Source organism: Sylvia atricapilla, chromosome 11, assembly GCF_009819655.1.
Source record: "Sylvia atricapilla isolate bSylAtr1 chromosome 11, bSylAtr1.pri, whole genome shotgun sequence".
In the NCBI taxonomy this organism is placed as follows: domain Eukaryota; kingdom Metazoa; phylum Chordata; class Aves; order Passeriformes; family Sylviidae; genus Sylvia; species Sylvia atricapilla.
Genome location: NC_089150.1, coordinates 18,213,097 through 18,237,645, shown reverse-complemented (window position 1 = coordinate 18,237,645; position 24,549 = coordinate 18,213,097).

Sequence of the window (24,549 nt, the reverse complement as noted above, 5' to 3'; positions counted from 1 at the left end):
GATTGTGTCAGATCTCTGTAGTTTTATAAGGGCAGGGTCTAAACCTTGAACCACTTAAACTCTGATTATTTCACCCCTTTCAAATTCTCCTTTCCCCCCCTAATTATTACTTGGCTCTGAAGAAGCAATGGGAGGAAACCTGGCAGCCGAGACAAAATATTCACCTTTTAATTTTTCATTAGGCTGTTTGTGACCGAGGAATAAATGTGTTTGTGCCATTTAAAAGGCAGGTGGCACTCAGGGACATGATTTTGTGGTGGACTTGGCACTTCTGGGTGTGACTGATGCTCTTAGAGGTGTTTTCTAACCTTAATGATTCCCTGATCACACACCGGTGTCTTAGAAATGCTATGAGGGGAGAGGAAAACAAACCAAGGTGTTTAAAAATGTTTCATTAATGCTTCCTGAGGATGGGGATGACACAAAAAGCATCTCAGGAACCTCAGTGCAGGTTTGGTATCAACTCCAGCAGCGCTTTGGAGGACGTGGAGTTGGCAAACACCTTTCTTTTCAGCTTTACAGGAAATGTATAAAGGAATACTGAAGGAAAAGCTGATAAAAGTTCCAAAATCCCTTGTCAACAGAGTTAAACTTTGAACAAAAGCTTGAGTGTCGTCTGTTCTCAGGATTAAGGTTATTTTGGAGCTTTTGGAGGGGAGAGATTGTTTTCCTCATTGTTTTTGCACCTCTGAGAAGGAATCTGAGTCACTTTAAGGCCTGGTTTTGGCAGCCTTTTGCATATTTCTTTGGGAAGTGTTGTCTTTGGGAATAGTCTCTTCCCATCAATGAAATCCTCTGTGGCTGCTCCTGAGCTTTTCTGGGCTGAAACATGAAAAAATGCTAAAATCTTTCCGAGTGGCTCCTATCCAGATGATCTGAGTCCAGTTGTGGTGAATTTGACCAAAATTTGACCAAAACATCTGGTGAGAGGTTTAATTTTTAACATCCTTGCCCGTTCTTACAAAGTTCTTGAAATGGAGAAATGTAGAAAATGGGCAGAAATTTTTTCACAGGTCCTTTTGCTATTGAAACAAATTCACTTTTCTAGGTGATTAATGACTCTTTCCAGCAAAAATAACATAAAAATAAAATAAAGATAAAAAATAAATTCATTAACCTCAGTATAACATAAGAATAGGAATAGGATAATATTAGGTTTAGGATAATTAGGATAATAATAAATAATATTAGGATTAATTAATTAAGATAATAGTAATAATTAGGATAATATTAGGTGACATCCCTGTGTCTTGGCCATTTCTGGGAATTGTTCTCCTCATGGATCAGACTGATTTTCTGTGCCAGAGGAGGAGCAATGAGGCGACCCCAGAGAATCTGTGCTAAACATCTCGGGCTGTCCTTGTGAGGGGAATAAAAGAACACTGAGAGATGCTGTGTACTCTTGAAAAATGTAACATAATAGCACCAGAAACTGTGGCAGTGTTTTGCTGCTGTTTTGTGCCCAAGGTGTTGGTGGAATTCATTGCCTTTGCCCTGGATTTAAAAGTCTGCTTAAAATCCATGTTGCCCTGGGTATAAAACCTATGTAAAAAAAAAAATAAATTCAATATTTCTGAGTGATAGAAAGTCCTCAATAATTGCAAGATGGATTCAGGGAGACAGAAGCGCTTTCAGTGGAAGGTAAAGTGCCTTTTCCGACACTTCATCCATTTGTTTTTCTCTTCTACTGCATGTACTGTTCATTATTTTGCTTCAGAAAAAAAAACAAAAAAAAAAAAAAGTTGGTCTCATCTGTGCATTTATTCTTGCAGCTCTGGGGTGCAGCTGGGAGCGGGGTTCAAGGTGAAAAACTTTTCTCAGAAAGGGATTGCTGGAACTCAAAACTCCTTTCCTCCCCTTCCTCTGCCCCGTCTGTGTGTTTATCTGCAGTTATTTTGTCATTTCTCTGTTCATACCAGTGACCTGAATGTTGTTGTCCTCACAGGAGTTTGTTTTGAGGCAAAGTTTAGCAGAATTTTAGGAGTGGGAAGCATTCTGAACACAGAGTGCTCTGAAGTGCAAGAAATGAAGTTAACACACCTAAGCTTGGCCTAGAAACAAGTTTATTTTATATATAGAGAAAGTAAACTAAAACGAAGTAGAAAATTATCCTGGGGGCGGGGGGGGGGGGGAAAAGCTACTAAATAAACAATTTGTCCCACTCTCAAGGTATGTACTTGAACATTATTACGTTAATGTCCACCACAGGCTGTGGGGAGCAAAATGCAATATTCCTCAGCTCTTCTGCCTCCACGTGAAGCCTGATCCCACTCTTTGGCGCCTGCAGCTTTCTAGAAATGTTCTGTGTTGAATTGAAGGGGTAATGGAAAGTCAGCAGAGAGGAGAGACACTGAGGGCCTTTTGTTTGTGCACAAAAAAAGTGTCTCAATGTGGAATTCACTGCAGGAGCCTTTGTGCTGCCCCAGCGGCTGTGGGGACACTGGGAATTTATATTCCAATATAGAGATGGAATTTATAGTCCACTGTTCTCAGGGTTTAGGAAGGGCTCACTAATGAAGGCTGATATGTCCCCAAAGCTGCTTTTCTCCACATAAAAGCATAAAAATTGGCAAAGAGCTCCAAGGCCATGGAGGCGCAGTCCCCACCTTGTCCCCAGCCCAGAGCTCTGAGAAACCTCCAGGAATTCCTGGGACACTCCAGGGATGGGGATCCAAACCTCCCTGGGCACTGCCAAGACCTGAGCACCTTTTCCTGGGGAAATTCCTGCTGCTGTCCCACCTGGCCCAGCCTGAGGCCATTCCCTCTCCTCCTGTCCCTGTTCCTTGGGATTAGATCCCAAATCCCCCCTGGCCGTCCCCTCCTGTGCAGAGCCAGAAATCCCCCTGAGCCTCCTTTTCTCCAGGCTGAGCCCCTTTCCCAGCTCAAAGTGTGAAAACCTGTTGTCCATTTTTGGGTGCAGCCCCTGGGGGGCTTTGTGTGCCCAAAATGTACCTGAAGGCCCTTTTATATCCAGCTTTTTATCCCCTTAATCCTGTCTGGCCTCTGTTTTTAGGGAGCCCCCAAAAGGCTCAGCCTCCCATGGCTCTCCCATCATCATTCCACTTTGCAGCTATTGCTCTAAATCCAGAATATTTCCAAAGAGGCTGTTTTTGATGACTGTTGTCCTTGCTCTCCCGTAGTAAATTATTGGGGATAAATCACCTCAATTTGCAGCCACAGGGCTTGAGGCTCCCCCATTAATCATTTAATGACATTAAATCACAGCTCTTTTCTTCCTGAGAACCCTCCAGTCCCATTTTCTCCCTGAGTGTGCCTGGGAACGAGAACAGGAGCAGAAAACAAAACCAAGGCTGGCTTTGCCCCTGGGGAAATCGTTGTGACCCTTTGGCAAAAAGTGATCTCTTCATTCTAGTGGGCCACAGGAAAGGTGGAAATTCTCTGCATAGATTTAGGTAACTAATTATAGAATGCTCCCATTTATCTGGGAGTCACTAATTGCATCCGGTGTTTATGAAGCACCATTACAGTGCAGCAAACTGCCCCACAGGGTGCTGCTGTCATCTCTTCTTTAAGAACACATTATTTCCTAGGTAATACAGGAATTATCACTATAATTATCATTTTAATCCATCATCACCAGTAAATACTGTGAATTTTTAATGATAGGCAAGAAATACCTCAGGTGAATCTCTTCCAAAAGAATTAAATCAGGTATATAATTCCCTTTTAGCTGCTTTCTCAGAACTGAGGCAACATTGTTTTACAGGAGGATTTTTTTTTCCATTAGAAGAGAATCCTTTGGTAATGCTCTGTCCAGACTGAGATGATGTAAAATTTACAGAAGCAAATTACTTGTTTGAAAGCTTCACACAATAAAGACACAAAATGTATCTGTGTGAGTGGATGTACGTCATGGAAACCATCAGGAAAAACTTAAATAAAATCACAATCCTGGTCAGGACTGCGTGGAAGCAGCTTTGCTGCTGTTCCCACTTTTGATGGGAACCATGCCCAGTGCAACACAAATCCTGTCCCAGGGTTACCTCAGGATCTGTAAAAATCCACAACTTCTCCAGAGATGGAGACCACGGTTTACATGAAATCCTGTTTGTGTCCTTAAAACTGGTCATTTTTCGGCTATTTTTGGATGCAAAGAAAGAGCTTGCAGCTTTAAAATGTTTTTTTCATGAACCTAATTTCTTTCTTTCTTTCTCCATTTGCCTTGTCCTAATGATGAAGACATGAGGGGAAGGATAAATTCTGGGAAAACGGGAAATGGAAAGAAAGAAAACTACAGGAAGCATCAAGAAATAGAAATAGAATGATTTATTATTATTATTATTATTATTAGTCTCTGTAACTAGTAGCTTCAATGAGGAGACAAATCCAAAAGAAAGAGTGCCTGCAGACTTTATTTCGAGTTTAGAAGAAGAAACAGCCCAGGTCTGTTTGGTTTTTAAAGCAAACAAACCGAAGTGTTGGCAGTGGAAGGAAATAATGGGCTGTCAGCAGTATCAACAAACAAGAAATGTGGTTTGCCACTGCTGCTTTGAGTCAAACAAAGAATATCTCCAAAACCTGCAGAACTAGAAAGCATTTAATGCTGTAACCTTGAAGTCTTGGTTTTGGGGAGGGGTTGCAATTAGAAACCCGTGTGTGAATGCCTTTCCCTTGGTTTTGTGGGGTCTGTGTGGTGCAGGTTGGCATACGTGAAGGCCCAGCCCATGTGCACGGAGTTGTGGCTGCCCTGAATTCTTTATTCCTCCAAAATTTATTCCTGCAGTAAGTTGGTGATGAAAAACTGAGCACAGGAAGTGTCTGGGTCAGAGCAGCAATCAAGCGAAGGAAGGTTCTTGCCTGGTGTCCAGAGGCAGCAGGGATTTCATCCTGGAAGTGACAGAAATTCACAGATTTCAGCCCATTTCCCCCAAGTTTGCAGAGAAATTCAACCCTGGAGGAGAGCTTTTGGAGAAACAGCATTAAAAGCTTTCCTGCGCACAAAAAGGGAAAACAGATAAAAGCACAAAAGCACATGGATGGGTTTTCTTAATTGAAAACCTGTCCGATACTTTTTACACAGAGGAGTGTCTTCTCAGTGATGTCTCATTAAAATAAAAAAAAAAAGGAAAAAAGATGCAGAAGTGCCTTTTAAACACTCATTTTCCTCTCTGTTCCTGTCAATCTGTCATTTAGCATGGATTCACTGAGAGTTTCACCTCTCACTGCTTCCTCGAAGAGCTGCCAGAGTGAGAGAGATCATCCTGCTTTCCCTGCCAGTGGGAAAACGTATGGGAGTGACCAGCAAAAGGAGGAGATTGAGCTCCAGCCTTTGGGGTCAGTGAGGGTCAGGAAAGGCCCCTGAGGAGCTGGGACATCAATTAAAGCTCATCCCTTGGAGGGAGCATCCTCCCCTTGGTGTGTGTCAGGGCACACTGTCCCTGGGGTGGATTGTCCTGGAGCCCTCCCTGGGCTCACAGGCAGGGGATGAGCTCAGGAAAAACAACTCTGAGCTCCTCTGGGGGTGGTTTTCAGCTGACTTGGCTTCAGAATAGACATAGTAATGAAGGGTCCTTCTTTGGCCATTTGTTGGTCCAATCCCTTACTCCAGATGGAAAATTCAGATCTGATCTTGAAGCTGGATTGGATTCTGAACCAGAGGCACTTTGGATTTTAAGGCACCAGGATACCCACAGAAAGATTGGTACTTGGATTATTTGGGCTTTATTACATTGCATTTCTGGGCAGCCTTTGCCAGCGAGGGGTTAACAAAGCTTTACGTGGATTGAACTGTAGGATTTAATTGTGGGATTTAATTAATTGTAGGATTGAATTGTAGGATTTAATTGTGGGGAGAAGTGCTTTGTGCAGAGGTGGAGGAGCCTTGGCAGGGTGACTTTTGGGAAAGCCTTCAGGACAACAGAGGAATTCCAGGGAAAAGGAAGGGACGTGGGCATCTGTGGACAGGGGAGAGGAGGGAAAACAACAGAGCCAAGAAAATGTGCATTATTTGCTTTACACTTTACTGCTGAGATGGGGGACTGGGAATGTTCATCTTTCAGTGCTTTTGGCTCCTCCAGCTCTAATTGCTGATTAGATTATCTCAAAAAAAAAAAAAAAAAAAAAAAAAAACCCTGTGAAGATCCACGAGGAAGCTTGAACAGGATATGTCTGTCTAAGTGATCAGCTGAAAATGTAAACAATATTCTCATCAATTTTTACAGACTCCCAGAGAAACTGTGTGGCAGAAGATGTCTCATTGACAGGTCTACATCAGCCAGGCGTGGTTTTTGTAGATAAAAAATTGAATGTTTGCTGCTTGTGCTGATTGCAGTCACTGAGAACAAAATGCTGAATTTATGGGGAAGTTGCAAAGGATGGGTTTGGTTTAAGACTTGACAAGTTAGAGGCTCATAGTCAGGTTGTTAGGGGAAATCATAACTCCCTAAATCCAGGCAGAGGCGCTGCAGGTGGGGAGAAAAATTCTCTTTTTCAAAGCAGAGTCACACTTTAAATTCTTCTGTACATGCACAAGAATTGAAACCATGACTCTGAGGTAAAAAATGTTAAAAATACATGTCTGAGGAAGAAGAACAGGATTTAAAATCCCTCAGGATTTAGATGAGGAATTACATCTTTGTTTCTTGCTGGTGGGAAGTTAAGGGGAATGAAATTAAATGAAGTTAAGGGGAATAAATGAAAAGAAACATGGCTATGTTTTCACCTTGCTGGGTTTGTTCCCCACCTTTGCCCCCTAACCTGCTGCAGGGTGGGCATTTCCCTGGTGTGTCTTACTGGAATTAAAAAAGTTCATCACCTCCAGAACTCCTTCCAGTACATGGAATAATGAGTGCAGGTTCTGCTGCTGTGGGTTTCTTTTTGCACGGATGATTCATCTGGGCAACAGCTAAAAGCAGTGTTTACAAGAGTGTTTACAGTTAAAAGCAGTATTTTCATGGTGATACACACCAGGGATAATAATGGAAGAATGTGGATGGGGACGTGGAAAGTCACTCTAAGAACTAGAGTTAATTGCTAAAAGTGAAGAATTCTTGTTCCCTTCTGGTTTTTCTTAGGAAACATTCTGAGGAAAAACAGAATTGAGATCATGACCTTTGCTTAACGTACCCTCTTTGTCCTGTTTGACTGTGTTTTCCTGTGTTCTTGGTTACTGGTAATGAGCCTCTGTTGTTCTCAGGAAGCATCAGCACATATCTGAAGGAATTTCTTGAAGTGCTGAAAAAAAAAAACCAAAACCATTCTTCAGCTGGTTTAAATACCGAGCATCATTTCAAATGATAGCGAGACATTGTGAGATAATAATTTCAGAATTAATTCCGACAGCTCTCCGAGGAGAACTTTCCCAGACTTCAAAAGACACCTCAGGAAACTGATAAGGAATTGTTTTGAAAGCTCTGCTGGCTTCAGAACTGCTCTGGCTACTCCTGTGGGATTTTTTTGAGTGGAAAATGAATGTGGATGGGCAGAGGTGGAGGATGGAGAGGACGAGGATCCAGCCCAGGGCTGGAGGATTTGATCTGTGCAGACACCAGGGCTGGGAATTCTAAGTTGCTTCACCTCTTGCTGCACTGACACGTGAATTCCTGCTGAAAACTCCCCCCAGACTCTGAAAAAGAACAGGTAAAGAATCCCAGAGCCTGCCAGTCCTTGCATACAAGTTCCTGTAGGTGAAAGTTTTAAGAAAATCTGAAATTTCCTGAGACCTGGAGAGTTTCCCTGCCACCAGCTCAGCCCATTTTTATCTCTGCTCTTTGTCGTGGGTGGTGTGAGGATGTTCTGCCCCACTACAGACAAATTCTGCTGCCGCCCCCTCACCAAACAGCCCTTTTGTTCTCTCTTTGCATTTCTGAGATGCACAAACACTTTCATTTTTCTCCTCTGGACTGTCAACTGACTTGACTCTTTCCAGGACAACATAATACAAATACAGGATCCTGCCACCTGCAGAAAAATCAGGGCTGTGTGAATTGGCTTTCTCTGGCCTCTCATTTAACCTTTACCTTTTGCCCTGAATTTGGTTTGCTGGAGCAGAAAAAGACATTTTCTGTATGCATTTTATACATAATTGTAACAATTGTAAGAACACAGGGAACTGGGGAGTTTTGTTGGGTTTTTTTCCTTCTCTTTTGATTTGTTTGGGTTTTTTTAAACTGTAAATTCTCTGTCCAGCTCTGTAATATCCCTCCCATGAAAGAAGAACAAGCAGAAGATAGGATTCTTCCATCTACTGCAGAAAATGACTGAATTTTCCTTTAATAGCAAGAAAATGTTACCATTTGAAATCCCGTTTCCCAGTCCCAAACCCCATGTTTCAAACCCTGAAGTGTTGTTTGCCCATTGATAATCATCCTGCCACCCAACTTCCCGTGTTACTCCCAACAATTCTGCCCTAAACATTTCTCTGAATGTTTATTCCAGAGTCTTTCAGCTTCCTTCTCGTGTGCCAGAAGCCTGAACAGTCCCTGCCAAACTCCCAGGTTTTTTTCCTGACAGCTCCTGATGGACCTCTTGCTTTTCCACAAAGACCAGGCAGTGCTTTCATCATCCAAAATGTGATTCCTTGAGGGTAATACAACATTAAATCACCCTGACAAAGGAGCCTTTGCCTTCCTACAGCCTGCAAAAAGCCCTCTCGCTTTGGAGTTCTTTCTGCTTTGGGTTTCTCTCTGAATTGCCCAGGAGTTTTCAGTAGTTTGGCACCCACAGCTCTGTTGGAGCATGGGAATTCCCAGCCTTGAGTGCCCAGAGGGAATGGGGAAGGTAAATATTGCACATCTATAATAAAATATAATAAATAGTATATAATAAATAGAATATAATGAATAGAATATAAATGTAATGAATATGACTTAGCATAGCACAACATAACACAATGTAACAATAGAATAGAATATATTACAATATAAAAATTACAATATAAATATAACAGAAATAACATATAAATATTATATAGATAATATATAATTGTATACATAATATATAATAATGAAGGGTGAAAGGGGCTCTTCTTGTGCCATTTTCTGGTCCAGATGGAAAATAGATAAGAATTTTCTCCCTGCTGCAGAGCTGAGAAAATAAAGCTCTCTTTCTCCTGAGGGGCATAAATCTCTCAGCAATAAATATTGTAGAAGAGGTCATAAGTATTGCTGAAATTAAGATATTTGCAGGATGAAGTTACAACTTTTAAGTTCTTTGACCTGAATGAAATAAACAGAAATTATTAAACTTCTGCTGAGGAGCACTGGAGGATAAATTAGTGGGGCAGGATTTAGAGTAAATGACATGTTTGTTTTCTTAATTTCAGTAGTTCCTGATTTCATTAGAATGAGCAATTTCCACTTGATTCCCTGGATTTTTGTGTTTGTGGGACTGGTGTGTGTTTTCTGAACTCAAACAGAAGAGCAGCCTCTGCTGGCAAAACCCCCAGATGGAAATAACAACCAAAAAAAAAAATCAGTAAAAACATACCCAGCCTCCTAGGAAAAGGAACTTTTAAGCTGCCTGTACCAGCTTGTGGGGCTGAAATGTGAATAAAACAAATTAAATGTGCAATTCTCTGTGTGATTTGATGTTGTCTCTTAGGCCACCTGATGGGCTGGGTTAAAGCTGCCCTGCAGCTTCCCAAATTTCTGAGCAGACTTTTCCAAAAGCTGCACCCATCCCCTGCACACCCTGCACCCATCTCCTGCTCATCCTGCACCCATCCCCTGCACATTCTGCTTCCTGCTCAGCATCAGAGGAACTTCAGAAAACTTGTGGATATCTCAAGATTTTGAGGCTGCAGTGAAAGAAAAGGAGAATTTTTTTCAAAAAAAATCAATTTCAAGTTCAAACATTTATCCCTTCCTCCTTTATTCTTTCCCTCTCTCAGAGGAAAATTATATTCTGGTTTTTTGTGTGTGTGTGTGTGTGTGTGTGTGTGCCTGTGGTAAATCTTTTGCTCACTCGAGGTTCTGCCCCCTGGGAGAGGTTTACCAGCACAACATCACCTCTGCCAGCACTGGGCTGAGGAAAAACTTTTCACTTTAACCTTTTTTCATTTTAACACTTTCTGCTGTGTTTGGCCCTCGGATGCACATTTTTAATCTTGTTATTTGGAATAATTCCTCGTGTATTTGGATAACTTGCTGGTTCCGTGCTGTGGCTGAAGACTGCTGATTATTCAGGATTTTTTAAAAAAATTAAACTAATACCCTAATTTATTGGTATTCCACCAGAATGAGCACATTCATTGCAAATTTTATGCACATAAGGGAAGCCATTTGTAACTTAATAAATAGTGTTTGATCTAATACATGATGGTAGTGCATTTCTTGTTGAAACTGCAAGCTTTTGTCGAAATAGAAGGAAACAAATGAATTTGCCAAATGAAACCAATTTCCAAACAGGTGGAATTCCAGTTCAATTTGTAACAACTCTTTTTGAGTGTGTGTGAACTAAAATAACCAAGCAAAAATCCCATTGTTCTAGGATATCCAATTCATATTTTTCTCCTAAAAAATAAAAAATGAATCACCAAAAATCTGACCATTCAACTGACTTCAACTGACTTCAACTGACCATTTCCCATCCTTTCTCTTGGCTAAAATAGTCCTTCTCCGGAAAATCAACCAGCATTTCTTTTAGCAGCAAAATGCCCCAGGAAATCTATTGTGATGTGGAAGGAATTTAATTCTCAGCCTACTTATAAAAAATCAGCATCTGCAGCTGCTCAGATGGGAATTTGGAATGTGGGAATTATTAATAATATAATATAATAATATTATTATATCATGTTATATAATTTTATAATGGTATAATAATTTATAAAATAATATACTAAATAATATATAATATGATATAAACATACTATTTATATGATATTATTTTATTTTATATATTAAAACTATATTATATTTATATTATATTGTGTTATGTTATGTTCTATTAATAGTATATTTATAGTATATTGTATTATAGTATAGCATAGTATATTATTATATTAATTATAATCATTATATAATTATTATATTGATTACATGGGAGAAATGGATAACTTTAATGAATGTGTACAAACAATTTTGAGGATTCTAAGCCACATTCAGATTGTTAAAGGAGGAGAGATGAGTGAAACTTCAATTATTGGGCTGAAAAAATGGATTTTGCTGCTCCAAAAGCTGCTCTGTAAAAATGCAGGCCAAAAAGAGAGTTTTTGTAGCCCTGGTTCTGTGCCTGAGGTGTTTTGGTTTTCTGAAATTCTTTTCCCAGGCAATTTTCTGTAAACAAGAGACAAGTTTTGTAACTGTAACTTTGTTATTCGTTCCTTTTCCTAGGAGGGATTTCTTCTTGGCGTCCTCTGCTCTGACCAGTGTGAGTGAAGAGGTTTGTCTTTTTGTCACCAATCAAATTGGTCTGTTGGAAAAAAGTACAGAAAAGAAACACATCCCCCAAATAAAGGTGTTTATTCCCAGCACTGGGAACCCGGAATGTGTCTGAGAATGTTCCTGAGCACCACCCAGTGACCGGGGCCCTGCTCAGCGAGATTAAATCCAAATTCACTCCTTGTGACCTTCCCTTAACAATGGCAACCAGCATAATTAGAGGATTCTGCTAAAAGGTTAACAACTTGCAGAGCTTCTGGGAGTTTTAAAGACGATGGATTTTTTCTTTTCTTTTCTTTTCTTTTTTTTTTTTTTTTTCACCCCAGTTTCTAATTAAAAGTCTCATCTCCTGAATTTTTCTTTTCCCCTGAAAATATCCCACCAGGACATGACTCGGTGTGCTAAAGGAGAATAGATATCCTTGCTTAGCATTTTTCTCCTTCTATTTTTTTTTTTTTTTTAAGAAGTAATTTAATTTTCAGCAGCCCTTTGATTAGTGGCTGGTTAAATGTTCTGAGGAGAGGTTTTCTGTAGGGGAAAAGCTGAGTTGGGTTTGATAATGACCACAGCAAACTGCAGGGTGGGCTGGGGAGTGGATGGATCCTGGATTCTGATGGAATCTGAAGGAATCTGGTGGAATCTGATGGAATCTGATGGAATTTGATGCAGCAGAAACAAAAATGAAGGGTTCAGCTCATATTTGCAGCCTGGAGTGAGAGCTGGGCCAGACTCTGAGCTGGGGGTCAGAAAAGTCTCAGCTGAGGTGAAGCATCAAGGAAAATCTCAGCCAAAAGCTTTTCAGCTCTCAGCATTTGCTCTGATGAGCTCGTAGTGAGGAGTTTTTGTACCTACAGAATCCTTCTGCTGTCTGAGTGAAATGAGAACTGAGGGTGGCAGCAGGAAATCAAATTACCAGCTTAATTTGCCTGTGTCATTTTGAGGCCAGGTGGCGCTGGGAAAAGAGACAGGATTTATTAGTTGGCACTGTTCTTCCAGCCACTGGATGGCAATGTTGGACTAAAAAAAAAAATAGTGAAGTGTTTGTGAGGAAATAAAAGCGATTTCCTCGTTTTGTGACACGTCTTCCTTTGGGTCGGTGGCTTTCTGAAATATCTGGAGAGGAGGAAAACACAACATTGCGTTAAACCAGCCAGATTCCTTTGCTCTGTTTGCTGTTATCATCCCAACGCTGCTCAGAAACATCTTGGGGTCTGAAGTTCGGCGTTGAAGAAAATGTTGGACGCAGAAAATTCACGTTTTATTTACAAATGCTGGTTGCAGGCAGCTGTCTGAGCTCAGCCCTGTGGGAAACACAAAACCAGTGCCCCCTTGGCCACCCTGCCTCTCGCTATAAAAAAGGCAACCTGATAATTAGTGCATATTAATTTTGCCCCAATGAATATTTAAGGCTTCCAATTGCACAGGTGCTTTACATGCTCTGGTGGGTCAGGTGAGGTTACAAGTGGTGTCTGTCAGACAGGAGTCATTTGAGGGAAACAAATATGGGTTAATGGAGCTGTTTATTCCTGCTTAAATGGTGAAGGTTTCATTTAGGGTTGAACTCAGAACAAATTTAATTGGGTGGGTCAAAGGGAGAATTTAATTTAGCACTTGAAACATCTTCAACAGGGAATAATCCAAGAGTTAGGTGAAAAAGATCCAGAGGTCTCCTTTTTTGAAAGGCTTCTTCCACAGATTTGTTTGGAGGGTTTTTTGGGGGGGTCTTTTTGATGTTTTTTTGGTGGTGGTGGGGTTTTTTGTGTGTTTGGTTTTTTTTAGTTTTTGCTTTTCAAAACAGAATCTCCTCAGAGGGGTTCCACAGCTCTATTACATTTTTGTGCAAACACCTGATTTCCTGTAGGTGTTGGACTTATTTTGTTGTATAAAAAGCATGTCAGACCCTTAGAAAGATCTTGTCCTTTGTAGCTCTGCTCTGCCATCAACCAGAATTTGTGTGGATTATTTGGCTTTGGGCCAAGCCAGCAGTTGCTTGCGGACTCATTTTGCTTGATTTATTTGCAAATGGCCAAGGAGGAAGGAAAAAGTGGATTGTAGTGGAGACAAAATGAAATTCTATGATTGTGTCTGGACTAGGTTTGTTGTATCATTATCCTGAATCACTGCTCTCTAATTCATCTAAGGCTAATCTGATCTTAGCCAAGCACAGAATTCCTTTCTTTCTTGAAATAAACCCTCTAACAGGTTTAAAATCTATGCTGCACGTGTAAAAGCATTGGAAAATGTGCTTTTTCAAGATTTAGAACTCCTCTTTTAAGCCCAGAGAGGCTCAGACCATGTAGTTTTAAATACAGGTGCAGCTCTCCACACAGCCCTGAGCACAGTACAGAGGTGAAGAGTTTTCCATGGCAAAGCCCTTGCCTGGAATTTGGGAGAGGGAAAGTTTTAATGTGCAATTTCCTGTGGAATTTGGACTCCAGTAAAATCTTCCCAGGCTGACTCCCATTGAGGGAAATGCATTATTTTGTCCACACATTAAAAATTTACCCTCTTCTCACAGAGGATAATATTTGATGAACTCGTAGCTCCTTTAGAACTCTCCCTTGATGCCAGGGGGGTTTTTCCCTTCCTTGCAATGATTTGCTGAAATGTAGAAGTGTCAAGGATGTGTTGGGCAGATAAATTATCTTTAAATTTCATTGGGGCTGAGCATGATACCCTGTAAATGTTTCTGCTTCCATTTTCCTTTCCAGCTGTTGCACATCTCCTGGGACACGGAGCAGGGAACTGGAAAAAAGCAAGGGCAAGTGTTAAAATTTTGATTTGCTATCAGCTATGACACCGTGGAAACATTTGGGTTTGAAATCAGAGGTGTTGGAAACACCAGCAGGACACAAAAAGCTGGTGTAGCATGAAGGATAATGACCCTAAACTCGTGGTTTGTGTTTGATTTGAGCAGTATTTCAGTGATTGACAGATATTATTCTCAGAAACTTTCTGATATTAGCCCACCTACACCTGAACTTTTTGCAGCTCAAAGGTACTTGGTAAAACATCACAGAGATTTGTGAGGGTCTCCTTGGTTATTTGGTGGGAGATCAGCCCCCTTTGCATTTCCATTTAACGCTCCCTTGAGTCACACTGCAGACAAACCTCTGACTGGCTTTCAGGATGCTCCAGGGTCCCTGTGACTGTGGAGTGAGGAAGAGAAGATTCTTCTGCAGCTCAGATAATGCCTACTGGAGATAAGCGGGATGTCACCCTTTGGATTCACTCTGATGTGCTGCTCTTTGTCCAGATCAAAGCCTTCACAGGGTTTTATTCTGTTGAAATGCTGCTCCAGTGCTGCGAAATGTCATTTTGAAGGTCAGGTTGTCACAGCCTGTTTGGGTCCCCCTCCTTGGGCGGCAGGTAGCACAAAGACCTTTTTTTCCTTTTCTTTTTGCCTCTGTTTCTAAGCTCCAATTGCATCTTGGATTTGGGAAGCACGAGGTTGGAAGAGAGCATTAACAAATATATTTGATGTGGAGAATTAGAAGAGGCAGGATCAGACAACTGAACTGCTGCTTGTGATAATTCCATTTTTCCATTAATATCTATTTATTCTGTGGTGATTTTGACACGTTTTCTGCCAGCTGCATCTTTTCCCAGAGGATTTGGGAACATCTGCCTTTCTAACTTGGGCTTTCCAGTATCCTGGTGCTGTTTTTGGGGTGATGGAGGCACCAGGCTTCACTCTGAAGCTCTGGCCAGTCCATCCCATGTTCAGCAGTGCTGGATTTCCTGCTCCAGATTCACGGAACAAGTGTAGGTCACTTTCCCAAAACTTCTCTTAAAGCCATTTGTCATTAAAAACCCTGCAAGTGTTCCATGGTTTTGGTCAAATTTCCACTTCCCACCTTGGAGCAATTAAAAAGGCTTAGTGATTAAGGGGGGAACTGATGCTTCTCTTTGGTTTTGAGGTTTGGTGGCTTTTTAAGATTATTATTTTAATTGGTTGGTGGACTTTTATTGATTAGGGGCAGAATTTACTTGTCTGAACACTGTTCCCAAAGAGAGAGAAAAAAAAAATCTGAAATATTTTTTAATTTTTTCAAAAATATATTAATTATATATTGAAGAAGCTTTCCTAAGAAAAAGCTCAATTTGCTGAATTTTGGTCAAGACAAACAGACTGAAAAAAACCCCTGAGCAACAACCTGAGCCATTAAAATGACACCACTGACCTGGGACATTTCTGCAGGTGATGTCACTCGCCAGGATTTCCATCCCAGCTGCATCCTGAGGATTTACTAATGTTAAAAATCATCCCAAACTGGTGATGTGTAAAGAGCAAAGGCAAAGTCTGTGACTGTGCACATGGAAAAACCTGAAGGGAGGATTCTGCCAGGATCTGAACTCCCCATGACCTGCTGCCTGTTGGTCACCAGCTTGGCTGAACTCTTCTTGATTGCTGGTGTAGGAACAAAATTTTAATGATTTGATATCTAGAATAAGAAGTCTTGAGTAATATTTTTAATCCTGGTGTGAATGTAAGAATCTATTGCAAAAATACTCCATGTTAAGTGTATTTAATAGAAGTCTTTAAAAGACAAAACTGCAGCGCTGTAAAATTTTTGCCACTCTCAAAATAAATTCTTTACCTGTAGAAGTGGTTGTAACTTATCCCATTTTGGTTGTTCATGGTCAAATGCCGTTGGCTGTGTTATTCAAGCCACACCAAGTGTTTATTATATATATAAATGTATAATAATAACAACCCTCAAAATAAATTCTTTACTGTAGAAGTGGTTGTAACTTATCCCATTTTGGTTGTTCATGATGAAATGTCATTGGCTGTGTTGTTCAAGCCACACCCAGTGTTTATTTCTGATATAAATATATATAATAATAACCCACAGAATCAATTCTTTACCTGTAAAAGTGGTGGTCACTTATCCCATTTTGGTTGTTCATGACAAAATGTCATTGGCTCTGTTGTTCAAACCGCACCAAGCGTTTATTTTATGTATCAATATATGTAATAATAACAACCCTCAAAATAAATTCTTTACCTGTAAAAGTGGTGGTAACTCATCCCATTTTGGTTGTTCACAGTCAGATGTCACTGGCTGTGTTGTTCAAGCCACACCCAGTGTTTATTTCTGATATAAATATATATCTAATATTTGGCTTTTCCTATGTGGAGGTGGGAGCTCTCCTCTTGGGAAGAGCTAAGTGCAGTAAAACCCTCCCCAGAGCAGGGCAGGGGCTGTGTGTGATGATGAGGCTGCCGCAGAGGGGTGCAGCAGTGGAATTTTTCTCTCCATCACTGTCATCTCTGAGCGTGTGGCAGCTGCAGGAACAGCTGTACTCCAGGTCCATTGTCCTTGTGACCACCCCGTGCCTTTCTGCAGCCTATTCATGGCACTCTCAGGGCTTTGGAAGCTGGCTGCTGGAGGAATAAAATAAAAAAAAAAAATCTGAATATTGTAAATGCCACTGGCTCATTAGGCAGTGCTTCCCACAATGATATCTAATTTTTGAGAGTTCACTTGGCAGAAGAAAAGGCGTTTGCAGTGGGACAAGTGTTTCACAGCTTTACAAATGTGAGCAGCGTTTTCCCAGCGAGCACAAAGGGGGAGGAAAGCTCTCCACAGATGGGTTTAATTGCTCCTTCCCCTCCCTGGCCTTGGTTCCTTCCCAGTTCCTGAGCAGAGGCTCAGGAATTTCTGGCCAGAAAAATAATTCCTGGAGTGGAGATCCAGGTGCAGGTGATTCCACAGGAAGCTGGGGAAGGTGGAGAATTTTCTGTGCTGTGTCAGATCCCACAGACAACGTGAGTTAGATCTCTCATTGATCTCTCACCCTGCACTCCTGGAATTGGGGGACTGAAGCTCCACCTTCCTGCTGGTTGCGTTTTTCTGTTTGCTGATTCCTGAAGAGTTTTGTGCCTTGTGGATTTTGAAGTTTTCAGAAGAATTAAAGGAGGAAAAGAAGGTGTTGGAGACCTTTGAAAAGAAAGAACTTTTGAAGGGGAAGAAAGAATTATTTTTTTCCAACCAAAGTTTCACAATCTCAGGAGGCTGAGCCCTGCTTTGCCTCCTTGCTCTTGCTTCAGTGAATTGAAGATATTTAATATATTTCATGTTTTTTTTTCTTTCTTTAGGTTAAGCACCTGCTAAACTTTCTGTAGGGTTTTATTTTGGTCCCACATGTCAAACAAAACTCCGTAGGCACTCCTCCCTTTCCCAAGTTCATCATTCTGCTGCAGTATTTTGGCTGCAGAGCTTGATGAGTGTATTTTGCTTGGCAGTCATAGGAGCCATATGGAGCCCTGCTGAAAGCTGAACAGGCTCGAGACTTGGAGAGAGATTGGAAAAAAAAAATTAAAATCTGACAGCTGCTATTTCTACTTAGAAATTGGAGGGAGTTTCTTACATGGCACTGAACATCAAATTTGCACGGCAGTAGTGAAGGATTAATTGAAATGGAATATATTAAAATTTATATTTCAATATGTGGCAGAGCAATGCATTTCAAATTCCTCTGGTCAAAGGTTGTTTCAGTTCCTTCTGTGGCTCTCACTTCATTTGTTATAACTTCATTTATTATAACTTCATGGTAACCTTCAGTATTTTACTCCAAGCAATGACAGAATTAGTATTTGCTTTATATAATTATGCAATGTGGAGAGTGTTGTCAACAGTGCCTTTCACTTATTATAATAATAAGTTTATTTCCTCTTCCTTTTTTTTTTTTTTTTTTTTTTAAGGTGCTTTTGGCTCAGGAAAAAAAAAAGGAAAAGCTGCTGAATCTCAGAGCCTCTTTACTAACATGTAGCTGCTTTTATGTTTATCTGTTCCACCTCTCTCTTCTCTGGAAATAAAGTTTCTCTGTTCCATGATCAGGCCCAGCCTGAGCTGAGAGCAGACCTCTGATGATGTTTTAAGCATTAAAGAAATTTAAAAAAGGAGCTGTTTGGATTTGAGGGCCAGAAAAAGAAAGTGGTGATGCTGTGGGATTTCCTGTCACTGGTTGTTGGTGTCTCCTGCCCCCTCATTTTCTTTGAATCTTCCTGAAAATTGGGCAGACATGAATGGTAGATGTGAATAATGTATAAAACCAAAAGAAACGGGGAGAATTATGGTTGTATAGTTTTTGCAGCTATGAAAAGACACTAAAAACCCCGTATTTATTTGGGTAAACTCACCCACATTTGTAGGATTTCACACCTCCCACCAGCAGGATTGCTTCTGCTGCATGTTGGTGCTGTTATTTTACACACAGATCAAAACAACAATTGCCACGTGTCCTCTAATGTTAGGGATGTTAAAATGCAGCAGAATATTTTTGGTCTTCTGTAATGATCTAGTGTGTGGAATAATTACAGAGGATTCAGAGTTATGGGCTAGGACTTAATCTTCCAAATTTAGTCTTTCATTTGGAGAACATAAATGAAATATTGGACTTGTGACAGGAGGAAGCAACTCCAGCAAAGCTCTAATCTCTTCTGAAAATACAAAATGTCTGTGTGTTATATCCAATAGAAGTGGAGTGTCTGTGATCCAGCTTAGCTGAGAGCCAAAGGTGAGCACAGGGATGGTCGATTTTGCCACTTCAGAGGGTAATTATTCCTCTGAGGAAAGGGATATGGGACATGGATAGATCAGATATTAAGAAAAATTCTTGAAGGAGCTTATTGAGAGGAGCTGCTTTTAACAGACGTTTGCGGTTTTCATGTTTGGAAATAACTGGAGCTTAAAAAAGAGGGAAGTGTGAGTGTTACCTGTGAGACACCTGTGAAAAGGAGGGAATAAGTGGGAATATTCAGATGCACATGCCAGGGAATAATCCTGCTGATGGAAGAGTGTTTGTGCTGTGTGCATTCACATATAAAAATGAGGTTTGATTTTAAATAACACTCAGCATGGCTGGGCTGTAGGGAGCAGTTTCCTATTTTTCTCTGTGTTGGAATGCTTGTTTTGCCATTTATAGACAAAAGGAATGATGCTCAAGCTCTCTTGTGGACAGCTTGAATGTGACACCTGGAGCATTTAAGAGATAAATCCCCCTTACTTATTTTGTCTCATAAATTTATTTCTTCTGCTCCCTGGAGTTCTCTTCCTCCCTTCTTCATTCTCATCACTAAAAGCTCACCTTCTTTTTTTTTTTTTTTTTTTTTTTTTTTCCTTTTACATTTTCTTTTAATGGAAAGCATGGAGCAAATTCCTAATTTGCACTGTACAATACCATGAAGTTTTCTCTTCTTTTTTCCTATTTCACTGTAATTCGTGTAACTGTTCTCCTTCCCATTCAATATTTTAAAAATGGGCACTTTGAAAGGCACCTTGTTTAAAATTTGCCAGCTCCTCCCCATGTACTGCATGTATTGACCAGAACATTTAAATTATGTATTTTAGCACATTCCAAAGACTCTTTAGAACCCCGACCTGGAATTTTTTGTGTTTCCTGAAACCAGGATGGCCAAGGAAGGTGTCATCCTTCAGCTCCAGAGTCAGGATGAAAGTTCACCTTGCCTTGTTCTGAATCCTTCCTGCTAAAACCCCTGCTCTGAGTGTGCAGTAGAAAATTACCTTTATGAACAAAAGTCCACTGTCAAATGAATGGGTTTTCCCCATTAAACCAGAATTTTCCAACCCAAGGAGCTGAACCATCCCATCGTGGTCCATGGTGTCTTCTGAAAGTGAATTTTAGTTCAACTCTCATCTCATTGCAGTTTCATTTCACCCTTATCTTGAGGATAATAAGGATGATACATGTTAATTATGCACATTAGAGAGCAATGTGTCTTTCTTTAATTAGTTAAGTGATCAGAGGCAGAAATATAAAAATATAGAGTCTATATTTACCAAGCTGCTTTACTTGGAAAAAAAGCCTGAAAACCCCCCACAAGCTGATGCTGAAAGACACCCAACACAAATTAATTTATTTCCAAGACATAATTTTACTTGTAAATCCACTGCTATTGCTTCGTTTTCGGATTTATTTCCTGGCCACTTATTTCTCCTTGATTAAAATATATCCTGATTAATGCTGAACTGGAAGGTTTTGACTGTTCAAGAACTGACATCGCAATGAGTTTTTCAACTTGCAAAATCGCCTGGAGGAGAATCTGCTCCTTCAGATTTGTGTTTTTCCCCCACCATGGTAGCCTGATTAGAATATCCAAACACATCTTCCCTCATGCACAAGCTCTCCTGCTCACTTGGAAAAAAAAAATTAGAATGATTATTCATCAAGGTGCACAAAATAGAAATATCTGTGTGTCATGCCAGAGCATGGGAAATGTGTGTTCTGCTTCTCCCACCGAAGAATTCTGTGGCTCTGGCCCTGCCAAAATCCATGTCCCTCATTTTCCAAGCTCAGCTCTGCCTGGTGAGGCAGACAGGATCACCTGGAGTGCATCAGCTTGGAGCATGTGAGGGGATTAAAACCCCCAAAGCCTCTGGATTTCAGAATTTACTGGCATAGAAAATGCTGATCAGCGGGGAATTCATTTACAGTGGTGTCAAGGAGACAATATTTAGGCTCTTTACTGAAGAAATGTGCAAGTAAATAAATAGAAACTCGATCCAGAATGTAAACCAGGGATCAGTTATACAATTTATGGGGTATCACACAGATTTAACTTGGTGGATTTAATCTCTGCTGCACTGCGTGTCAGGCAGGTCCTAAACAGTGAATAAATGAACAAATGATTTATTTACCAGAAGATGTTTGGGAAAGTTTCTCTTGGCAATCCTGCTGTGTTGTTAAACCAATATGTTCAAATATCTGCAGCCCCTTCCCGTTCTGGGGAAAGGTTTTTAATTCCCCTTCCTGGTTCTCTCTTTAGGAAGAGTCATTATGCCCCTATCACAACAGGAGTGTGAAGACAAAGGAGATTTACAACATTTCCAATTATTGAACTTTACTAGAGAATAAAGCAGGGGGAAATAATTTCCTAATAACTGGCTTTCAACAGTTCTGCATTAAAGCTCAATGAGGTGATCCTTTACCTGAAACCACTCAGTTTTGCTTTAGATCAGAACAATCTTGAGCTGAAACTGGATCCCACCAGCAGTTCTTGCCTCTCCTGATCTTTTTTAGGAGGCATTGGTTTGGGGATTGTTTGGGGAAAGTCATTATTTTTGGGTAAAAGGACATAAATTTATGGAATTATTTGAGCTCTGATAGAAAACGTCAAAGCTGATGAGAATCTGCACCTTTATATTTAAGGGATGTTTAAATCTGTTTGTCTGAGAGAAAGGCTCTTGCCTTTCTTAAGGAAAATTCATTTTCTTAAGGAAACTTCATTTTTCTTAAGGAAATTCACTAATTTCCACCATGGGAGGTGGGACTTGTTTGAACCCATCTGGGCAGTGAATATTTGGTTCAGAGCTGAACCCATTCCAGCAGAGTCTGCACTGGGCCCACAATATCACACAGAACTCACTGTTTATTTTAATTATCAGATATTCAGCTCATCTATGTCATATTAAAAAAGTTCTTTGAATGTCTTGTGGCATCTTGAAGGAGGCAATCACAAACCAGTCTGTGATTCTCAAGCGCCAAGTTTATCTTCCAGCCTCTCCTAAAATGTGTTGTCACTTTGACAGAGCCCTGAGATGCTCCTGCCCTTTGTAGGGTTAATGGGCTCTGTTTGGATGTGAATAAAGTTAATAATTAGCGAGGATATTTACACAGATGTAAGCACTGCACAAAGGATGGCTTGAATTTTTGAATACTCACATGGGGCGAGGGAGAAAAACCAAGAAAATGACAAATATTTTGGTCTTTATGCTTGCTGGAACAATGTGATCATTGAGAAAGGAATCAGTTCCTCACTATTCCTGTCCTGCTCACGGGGCAGAGCTGATGCAAACTGCATCCCCTCAGCAGCACCCCCAGAAGGAGAGTTCTTGAAGATGGAATTTCTAGGAGTTCATGTCAGAGCCTGAAGTTCTTGGAAGATTGTTTTCCCTCGTGGCAAAGCTTTTGGGAGTGATTCATCAGATCAAGGTATTTTCTGAATCCGTGAAGGCAGGTGCAGCTGGAGGCAAAGTCACTTTGCTGTGTATTTACAGGTCTCCTGTTACAAATGTGCCCTGGGTTTGTGCTTACCCACCCTCACCTTTGCAACAGAAAAATCCCAGCCCTCCCGCTGCCCTGAGTGCAATTTGGGGATGATAACAATTCAGAGGGCTCAGAATCTTGATAGGATCAGTTCTGATCTCGTCCTGACACGAGAGCCCCGTGATGGATGGCTCAAGGAGCAGCCAGAAAATGGCTTGTCCAGTGCTGTTAACGTGAGCCATCTCCTCGCTGATCCTCCAACCCCTGACAAGAGTGGTGGGTTTGAAACACACCCTGGCTGGCCCTGCAGCAGTGTCCTGGCTGGGTGCCTTTTTGGTGGGTTTGTTTGTGCAGCTTCCGAGCAGGCTGTGCAATGTGACACATCCCATTAGCCTGAGCCCCGCACGCAACGGGCGCAGCGGAGCTGCTGCAGTGATGGTAATCACTTGGGAAGGTGTAGGGCACTGATGGGAAAACCACTCTAGGGAAATGTTGTGAGCTCAGGGCTCTGCTGTGTGCTCCAGACAAAATTCTGAGCTCATGGCTTTGGTGCTGCCTTGTCTGGGAGAAGTAGAAGTGGTCGCAGGACTGCCCAAGTCTGGAAACGCTTTTATCCCAAAGGGTTGATTTCAAGGTCTGGAGAAAAGGGCTGCAGCATTTAACTGGGGCTTAAATCAGCTTAGCTTTAGCTGTGATTTGTGATTCCTGAATAGGACAGCAGGAGCTCCCCAGTGATCTAAATACTGGCGTGAGAAACCAGCACAAGGAAGGAGGAAGGGGTTTTCCTTTGTAGGAAGATTCAACTCCAGTTTCTGTCCTGCTCCCCCAATAAAATATGCCAACATGATCCCAAGAGGCACCACTGAAACTCAACAAATTGGGGTTTTTTTGTACTTGGTAGTACAGAGGAAAAATAATCCCAGATTAAGGTGTAGACGAGGGGAACAAGATGCCTTATCAGCAGCTGTCCTGAGGAGTGATAAGGGAGGTGTGCCTTTCTTCAGCTGAATTCCTGATGAGGAATTCTGGGGCTGCCAGCCCTGCTCGAGGGCACTGGGATGTGCAGGTTCTGCTCTGTGACAGAGGCTGGCATGGGGACATCCCTGTCACAATCAGCAGAGGGATGCAGGAAACCAGACCCTGCTCCCGAAGAGAAGAAGAAGCAGTGCCTGTAGGATGTGCTGTTTGCCATGTAGAGCATCCAAAGCCTCTGGGATGCATCACCTTCCACCTGTTGCACTCAGATTCTTTCCTGACATTCTCTGGGGTCTGTGTGGCCTCTCCTTTTCCCCTAACAAATTCTCTGTGGTTCTGGGTAAGGTGAAAAATGTGCCTTGATGGACCTGCAGAGAGGCTGTTTGGATTCTTTTCCTCTCGTAAAAAACAAATAGAGGACAAACTGATTTAGGAATTGTGGGCCTTCTGTGGAAGAGATATGATTTTGGTTCTTTCAGTGGGATCAGTGGAGTGGTTTAGTGTCTGAGGGACACAGGCCATGAACTGGTGATATTAATTTTATCCATGTGCATGTTTCAGGTTTATTCTCTGCTAACCAGGTCCTTCCTATGGTTTGGCAATGCAGATGTGTTGTAGGGCTCAGGAGAGCCACATGGGACAGGAGCCTGAGTGTTCTGGGTCGTAGGGAAACATTTTGGCCACATCTCCCCTTCTCAGGTGCTGGGGCACAACTTAAACCCCTGCAGTGCCTCATGTTCCAAGCACTTCCCATTGCAAAGCTGGGTCATTGCCCTGTGGCAGAAAAAAACCTCAGTTAACAGTATATCTCAGTAAAAATCCCCCTTCCCTGCCCCCTTTCCCCAAACCCCCAACTTCTACAACAGAACCAGGACTTTTGTGGGTTTAAACACCTGAGGCTCTCCTTTCACTGCTCCCTTAGGCAAGGGAGAGATGGGCAGTGTCCCTTTCCTCTGCTATAAAACAACAGTGTGAAAAGCAGGACATCAAACATGCAACCTGGAAACAATTGGACCCCTCAATTATTTTAGCTCTCGATTGAAATTGAGTGGCTGCAAGCTGCAGTTGGTTATTTTTAGATTGCTTTGATGGTTTGATGATTTAAAGTCCCATCACTGCCTCCAGTATTTATCCCAGCAATCTATTTTAAATTTGATCAGAGACTGTACAATCCTCCAGAGTTTGTTCTTGTGTTATTTAGGAATTGGCTGGCGAGGCA